This window comes from Oncorhynchus kisutch, linkage group LG8 (genome assembly GCF_002021735.2).
Source record: "Oncorhynchus kisutch isolate 150728-3 linkage group LG8, Okis_V2, whole genome shotgun sequence".
NCBI lineage: Eukaryota > Metazoa > Chordata > Actinopteri > Salmoniformes > Salmonidae > Oncorhynchus > Oncorhynchus kisutch.
Window position 1 is genome coordinate 74,870,238 of NC_034181.2, and position 8,938 is coordinate 74,879,175.

Consider the following 8,938-nt stretch of genomic DNA (forward strand, 5'->3'; position numbering starts at 1 on the left):
CCTCTCTGCACCTATCCTATCCTCTCCACTCTCCCATCTCCTCTCCTCTCTGCACCTCTCCTCTCCACTCTCCCATCTCCACTCCTCTCTGCACCTCTCCTCTCCACTCTCCCATCTCCTCTCCTCTCTGCACCTCTCCTCTCCACTATCCCATCTCCTCTCCTCTCTGCACCTCTCCTCTCCACTATCCCATCTCCTCTCCTCTCTGCACCTCTCCTCTCCACTCTCCTATCTTCTCTTGCCTCTCCACTAGCTCGGTGGAACTGTAATGATTCAAATAAAAATTGTACATGGCCTCTGAGACATCGTTCTGGCGCTTTACCTCCCCCAGAATCAGCAGAGAGGCACTCTATCTCAATAATGGGACCAGATGCTAAGGCCTTCAGGTCTATGAAGTTGGTATAGAGTTACTGTATAGAGCAGGACATACTCTAAACTGCAGTGGGATAGTTTTCTTATGTGACAGACAATACATGTTGACAAATTTGTGCAAAATGTTTATGGTATGTGCTGTCTGTTTTGAAGAAGAAAAAAAATGATTCTGCACTAATGTGAAATAATATAATGTACATTTAAGAAATATATTTATTTAATATTTATTCACAATATCAAAGTCTGGAAACACAAAAATAGAATACTATTTCTGGTATCTGAAAAAACATATATCTTTTCATCCATCCTTTACACTGTCTTTCCTGACTTCCCTCAGAGCAACTCAGTACCTTACATTAGGCTTCCAATTACTTTAAATGCCCTTTTGATCAAATTTAATTAAAGGCGGTGGGCAATTACCCAGGTGAAATTAGCAGCATTTAAATTCATCCATTTACTTGATTAAAGTTACATGATGAGAGTGAGGTAAGCTAAGACCAATACTTCTAGAAGATGAAAGCAATCGGTCCTGATATCGGGTGTCAGGTGTGGTGCATCACAGTGGACATTACAAAAAGCCACAGGTAAATAAATGAAGAGCGATGGATGGCCATGTTACATCCTGCTGGGGGGATGGACAGAGAGACAGTCGAGGTCCACTGGGTATCGTGTAAAGCTCAAAGCACTGCCCTCAGTGTCAGATACTCCCATGGTCTTCTATTGTCAGCCCCAACCGGCACAGATACCGTACAGATACCGTCCGCAGCCTCTGGTTACCGTATGGAGATGGAAGGGGAGAAGAAATCCAGGCCGCTCAGCCCCGGCTCCATTTCTCCAGGCCGGGACTAAGATGGAGGAGAGGAGTGACTAGTCTGCATGCTGTACATTTAAACCATCCAAACTCTTCAAACTCTTAAACAGATCCCTTATGTATGAGGTAGCAGGGCCGAAAGCGTCATCACCAGCCAAACCTTTAGCCCTACAGTGCTTTGCAAAAGTATTCATCCCCCTTGGCATTTTTCATATTTTGTTGCATTACAACCTGTAATTTAATGTAATGGACAAACACAAAATAGTCCAAATTGGTGAAGTGAAATGAAAAAAAGAACTTGTTTCAAAGAATTCTCAAAAATGTAAAAAGGAAAAGTGTTGCCTACATATGTCTTCACCCCCTTTACTATGGCCGGGGCCTGGCTGCCTGGTTCCTAGCTCCTACCAGCCTCCACAGTGACCTGGGACTGGCTGCCTGGTTCCACGCTCCTACCAACCTCCACAGTGACCTGGGCCTGGCTGCCTGGTTCCTAGCTCCTACCAGCCTCCACAGTGACCTGGGACTGGCTGCCTGGTTCCACGCTCCTACCAACCTCCACAGTGACCTGGGACTGGCTGCCTGGTTCCTAGCTCCTACCAACCTCCACAGTGACCGGGGACTGGCTGCCTGGTTCCTAGCTCCTACCAACCTCCACAGTGACCGGGGACTGGCTGCCTGGTTCCTAGCTCCTACCAACCTCCACAGTGACCGGGGACTGGCTGCCTGGTTCCTAGCTCCTACCAACCTCCACAGTGACCGGGGACTGACTGCCTGGTTCCTAGCTCCTACCAACCTCCACAGTGACCGGGGACTGGCTGCCTGGTTCCACGCTCCTACCAACCTCCACAGTGACCTGGGACTGGCTGCCTGGTTCCTAGCTCCTACCAGCCTCCACAGTGACCTGGGACTGGCTGCCTGGTTCCACGCTCCTACCAACCTCCACAGTGACCTGGGACTGGCTGCCTGGTTCCACGCTCCTACCAACCTCCACAGTGACCTGGGACTGGCTGCCTGGCTCCACGCTCCTACCAGCCTCCACAGTGACCTGGGACTGGCTGCCTGGTTCCACGCTCCTACCAACCTCCACAGTGACCTGGGACTGGCTGCCTGGCTCCACGCTCCTACCAACCTCCACAGTGACCTGGGCCTGGCTGCCTGGTTCCACGCTCCTACCAACCTCCACAGTGACCTGGGACTGGCTGCCTGGTTCCTAGCTCCTACCAGCCTCCACAGTGACCTGGGACTGGCTGCCTGGTTCCTAGCTCCTACCAACCTCCACAGTGACCTGGGACTGGCTGCCTGGCTCCACGCTCCTACCAGCCTCCACAGTGACCTGGGACTGGCTAACTGGCTCCACGCTCCTACCAGCCTCCACAGTGACCTGGGAGTGGCTGCCTGGCTCCTAGCTCCTACCAGCCTCCACAGTGACCTGGGACTGGCTGCCTGGTTCCTAGCTCCTACCAGCCTCCACAGTGACCTAGGACTGGCTGCCTGGCTCCACGCTCCTACCAACCTCCACAGTGACCTGGGACTGGCTGCCTGGTTCCACGCTCCTACCAACCTCCACAGTGACCTGGGACTGGCTGCCTGGTTCCTAGCTCCTACCAGCCTCCACAGTGACCTGGGACTGGCTGCCTGGTTCCACGCTCCTACCAGCCTCCACAGTGACCTGGGACTGGCTGCCTGGCTCCACGCTCCTACCAGCCTCCACAGTGACCTGGGACTGGCTGCCTGGTTCCACGCTCCTACCAACCTCCACAGTGACCTGGGACTGGCTGCCTGGTTCCTAGCTCCTACCAGCCTCCACAGTGACCTGGGACTGGCTGCCTGGTTCCACGCTCCTACCAACCTCCACAGTGACCTGGGACTGGCTGCCTGGTTCCACGCTCCTACCAACCTCCACAGTGACCTGGGACTGGCTGCCTGGCTCCACGCTCCTACCAGCCTCCACAGTGACCTGGGACTGGCTGCCTGGTTCCACGCTCCTACCAACCTCCACAGTGACCTGGGACTGGCTGCCTGGCTCCACGCTCCTACCAACCTCCACAGTGACCTGGGCCTGGCTGCCTGGTTCCACGCTCCTACCAACCTCCACAGTGACCTGGGACTGGCTGCCTGGTTCCTAGCTCCTACCAGCCTCCACAGTGACCTGGGACTGGCTGCCTGGTTCCTAGCTCCTACCAACCTCCACAGTGACCTGGGACTGGCTGCCTGGCTCCACGCTCCTACCAGCCTCCACAGTGACCTGGGACTGGCTAACTGGCTCCACGCTCCTACCAGCCTCCACAGTGACCTGGGAGTGGCTGCCTGGCTCCTAGCTCCTACCAGCCTCCACAGTGACCTGGGACTGGCTGCCTGGTTCCTAGCTCCTACCAGCCTCCACAGTGACCTAGGACTGGCTGCCTGGCTCCACGCTCCTACCAGCCTCCACAGTGACCTGGGACTGGCTGCCTGGCTCCACGTTCCTACCAGCCTCCACAGTGACCTGGGACTGGCTGCCTAGCTCCACGCTCCTACCAGCCTCCACAGTGACTGGCTGCCTGGCTCCTAGCTCCTACCAGCCTCCACAGTGACTGGCCGCCTGGCTCCTAGCTCCTACCAGCCTCCACAATGACCTGGGACTGGCTGCCTGGATCCTAGCTCCTACCAGCCTCCACAGTGACCTGGGCCTGGCTGCCTGGCTCCACGCTCCTACCAGACTCCACAGTGACCTGGGACTGGCTGCCTGGCTCCTATCAGCCTCCACAGTGACCTGGGACTGGCTGCCTGGCTCCACACTCCTACCAGCCTCCACAGTGACCTGGGACTGGCTGCCTGGCTCCTATCAGCCTCCACGGTGACCTGGGACTGGCTGCCTGGCTCCACGCTCCTACCAGCCTCCACAGCCTCATAAAGTCCCATGACATTCCTTCCAACCAGTAACATTTGAAAGAGCCACCCACTTCTATCAAATAACTCACTCAAATTGCGCCATTTCTTCCTTTCACTCTTTCTTCTCATCCCTCTCTTTTCATCCCTCCCTCTCTTTTCATGCCCTGATATGAATAACGAGGCAGGGGGTTAACTGTAGGTCACAGACAGCTCCCTATCTCCAGGGTTAGTTATTCAGTGGAATGAGAAATTGATCACATTATTTCGTTAAGAGGGAGCTGATTCGTTATAATCAGCCTGGTATTGGCAGTTGAAGGCCTGCAGGCTGTAGCATTAGGGTATGTTCAGCCTGCCATAGGTCACCACCGCTCAGGCCATTTCACAACTTCACCTCCCTGACCTTTTGATGACCACTTACCAAAATGGAGGGGTGGACGAAAGACTAAAGGAAAGCAATGAAGGGGAGTGCAATATTAGTAGGTGAACAGACACCATGCATCATGACTACAGGACATGTGGTATCGCATGCCGAGGGGCAGAGATTCAGTCACATTAAATACACCTACACCTATTCCAGCAATCTTAGAAGCAAGCACAAAACATATCAACAGTATGCAAAATAAAAATAAAACATCTGTTTGTGACATTGTCCTGTCATTCTAAAACTAATTGATTCACACCTACTGACTAAGAAATTATAATATTAGTACTGACTTTCTATTGACCACATGGAAGCATGTTTCCTCTGTGCATCCATTTCAGAGTCATCATGCATTTTATCACCCTCTCCCAACTATTTACATGCCCGAGATAGACAGCTCTGTGACAGTGCTCAATTGAGACAGCTGTATTCAATAAATCCACATTATTCAATAAATTAGCCCACTGTATAAAAGTATTACGCTTCAAACTGTTTTCTGAAGCGTTTGCCTGCTAATGTAACTCAAAGGCATCTTTCCAAATGAGTGAAAAATGGTTAGAAGACCTGGTACTCTAACTAACCTCTCTCCCTCCCAGGTTACATCAGCCATTACAACAGACCATTAATCAGGGAGCTCCATCGCTCTGTTTGCATAGCGGACAGCAGATATTTGTTTATGCCTGTTGATTTAAGCCATAACGGTTCAACATGGGAACATATCCTTGGATCTAAAATTAATCTTCAACATAGATGTAGGATTTTCCTCGGGAAAAACATTTTTTTTTACAGTATATAAGACTTGTAATGTGCCGTGCCGCCACACCCAGGGCTGAAACACAGCCCGACCCTCTCTCTCTCTTCACTCTCTCTCTCTTCACTCTCTCTCTCTTCACTCTTCTACAGCCTCTGTCTCCTCCCCAGTCTCTCTCTCTCTTCACTCTTCTCCAGCCTCTCTCTCTCTTCTCTCTCTCTCTCTTCACTCTTCTCCAGCCTCTCTCTCTCTTCACTCTCTCTCTTCACTCTTCTACAGCCTCTCTCTCTCTTCACTCTCTCTCTCTTCACTCTTTTACAGCCTCTCTCTCTCTTCACTCTCTCTCTCTCTTCACTCTTCTCCAGCCTCTGTCTCCTCCCCAGCCTCTCTTCACTCTTCTACAGCCTCTCTCTCTCTTCACTCTCTCTCTCTTCACTCTTCTACAGCCTCTCTCTCTCTTCACTCTCTCTCTCTCTTCACTCTTCTACAGCCTCTCTCTCTCTTCACTCTCTCTCTCTTCACTCTTCTACAGCCTCTGTCTCCTCCCCAGCCTCTCTTCACTCTTCTACAGCCTCTCTCTCTCTTCACTCTCTCTCTCTTCACTCTTCTACAGCCTCTCTCTCTCTTCACTCTCTCTCTTCACTCTTCTACAGCCTCTGTCTCTCTTCACTCTCTCTCTCTTCACTCTTCTACAGCCTCTGTCTCCTCCCCAGCCTCTCTCTCTCTTCACTCTTCTACAGCCTCTGTCTCCTCCCCAGCCTCTCTTCACTCACTCTTCTCCAGCCTCTCTCTCTTCTCTCTTCTACAGCCTCTGTCTCCTCCCCAGCCTCTCTTCACTCACTCTTCTCCAGCCTCTCTCTCTCCTCCCCAGCCTCTCTTCTCCAGCCTCTCTCTCATCCCCAGCCTCTCTGCCCCTCTCTTCTCCAGCCTCTCTCTCTCCTCCCCAGCCTTTCTGCCCCTCTCTTCTCCAGCCTCTATCCTCCCCAGCCTCTCTTCCCCTCTTCTCCAGGCTCACCAGACCTGTACAGCTGTTTACAGTGAAAAACATCTGTATTTAAATTATTCCACTTCCTCAGGCTTGAATAAAATCTGTCTCCTCAAAACAACAACAGGAAGAGAGCCATTTTTACAATAGCTGTACTTAAATATGTGGAACAATTCAGTGGGTCCCATTTTTTTTTTTGCATTTGTTTTTGTTTTTCACAGAGAAACATAACATTTTAGAGTAGTCCTTTTTGGTAGTCCTTTTTGCACTACAAATGTACCCACAAAATAAAATATTATTTATTTTCATTCATGTTTTATTTTATCTTTACGTCTACAACATCTGTAATTGTAATGCCTAGGTTATACCAGAAGATACTTTTCTGTAGATGTGGTCAGAACTACATCATTACACATATACAACTAAATGTATTCATCTGAAGCATATTGTGTGGCACTACATCGATATTCCAAAATCACAAAGCTTCCTTCAGTGTTCTTTCCTCTCCTCCACCTCTCTCGTTCTCTCTCTCATCTCTCTTCCTAACACATACTGGAGGCAGAATTCTGTATTTCCTCCCTGCAGGCAGACATGGCAGGCAGCTCTAACTGGTCAATCATTAGCCAATAGCTGCCACTGCCTAGCCCTGGGCATTTAAACACACACAGGTCTCTCACAGGACCAGCTCTCTAGTACACAGCTGGCCCTGGGAACCAAACCTCACAGCCCACACTGAATCTCATTTCACAGGGAAGGGTACAGGCTGGCAGATGAAACCTTTAGTGGTTGAGTAGTCAACAATGACAGCTTGTATATAGACGCTCATTTATTTATGAAACTAAGATCATTCAAGCTGATATGTGGAAATGATTAAGAACAGAAGAAGTCATATAAAATACCTGCTTACATTAGGCCTACTGTATCATTTGTCAGAGTATAGTAGCAGTGTAGTGATAGTAACTCTAGTCCCCTTTTCATCCTGAAAATGTTATTATTATTGTTATTATCTTGTTCTCAGAGTGTGTTTCAGTCACAGTCAACACTACCCTGAGGCATCTAGCCATCCATTTCTGTCTCAGTGACTGCCTGCCTCCACCGAGGCGAAGGGACCACGGTGTTGAAAAGAGGCAGGTACTCATGTAAACAATCTCCCCACTCCACTCTGCTCTGCACGCTGCCCTAAACTTGTTTAAAAATGTCTCAGCGTCCGTCACCCTGAAGCGTTTACACAGCCAGTGTGCACACTGTTACACACATGCAGAATTCATCTGAAAGGCTTACAATTAAGACATTGAGGAATTTCCCTCCATGCGATGAGGATATGACCCTGTGATCTCTAGAACGGTAGTCTGTAGGACGTGTGTGTATACAAACCTCCTGTGGTTACTCTAACTCTGTAAACTGTATAACTAAAGCTTAGGCCACATTCATAAGCTGTTTACCTTGTCGATAAATCACTTTGTGTCCGGTGGGACAGGTAGCGACAGGCAAGGAGCTAAACACTGGGATTGGCGACAGGCAAGGAGCTAAACACTGGGATTGGCTCCAGCATAGGGGAGACCAATAAACCTTTGTCACGAAATACACAACAAATAAAAGTAATTCTGTGTCCACCAAAACACATATTAGTCATTACTTACAGAATGTACAACATTGTACAATAATTTTATTTTCCGTACGCTGCATCTGTTCTGTCAACACTTTCTAAATGAAACAGTTCAACAGACTGCAATAATAGAGTTGACAGAAACAAACAATTCAATAAAACTATTAATTATCAACCAATACATTAAAACATTTTCCATTCTTTCTCTCGTGCCTTTGCAATTTTCCCAGACTGTTAAAGCAGGTGTGCGTGCTCTACCTGGCCATTCAGCATCACGGTACTGTGCTCTCAGACAGAGCTGCAGTACCAGCAGTGCTTTTACAGGCCAGTGAAAAGGCCTGGTCAGGGGTTGGTGGATACTCCATTGTGTGTGTGTGTGTGTGTGTGTGTGTGTGTGTGTGTGTGTGTGTGTGTGTGTGTGTGTGTGTGTGTGTGTGTGTGTGTGTGTGTGTGTGTGTGTGTGTGTGTGTGTGTGTGTGTGTGTGTGTGTGTGTGTGTGTGTGTGTGTGTGTGTGTGTGTGTGTGTGTGTGTGTGTGTGTGTGTGTGTGTGTGTGTGAGTGAGTGAGTGAGTGAGTGAGTGAGTGAGTACATTTGTGTGTGTATGTGTGAGTCAGGGGTGCTCTCCAGCTCTGGTTAGAAGGTATTGCTGTGGCACATTCCTCAAGTTCCTGCAGTCTACTGTACAACCCAATGTTACTTTCCCCAGAGATACAAAATGAGCGCTAGCTGGAGCCCTCAAAAGCCCTCAAAAGAGCAGGGCAGCGTGTGGCACACGTCAGCACACACCATGATGTATGTATCTGGTAGACATGGACACGTGTGGACACTGGTACTGTAGGAGTAAAACCTGACACCAGAGTGTTGATGGAATCATCTAAACCTGGTTCGGACTCTTGTTTTTTGTTTTGTGGTAACATGATCACTTCTTTGTTGTTTGTGGGTTATTTTCTCTGTGTCAAAGAACGTTCTACATACAGTAGTGGGCTACTATGTTGGAAACTGTGTGTGTGAATAAAGCAGCAATTCACTCAGTAACAGTAAGAAACAGAATCTCGACTTATCCATCCTCCATCCTACATTAAACCACTAGACAGGGGGACTCCAGCTGTATCAGAAGCTA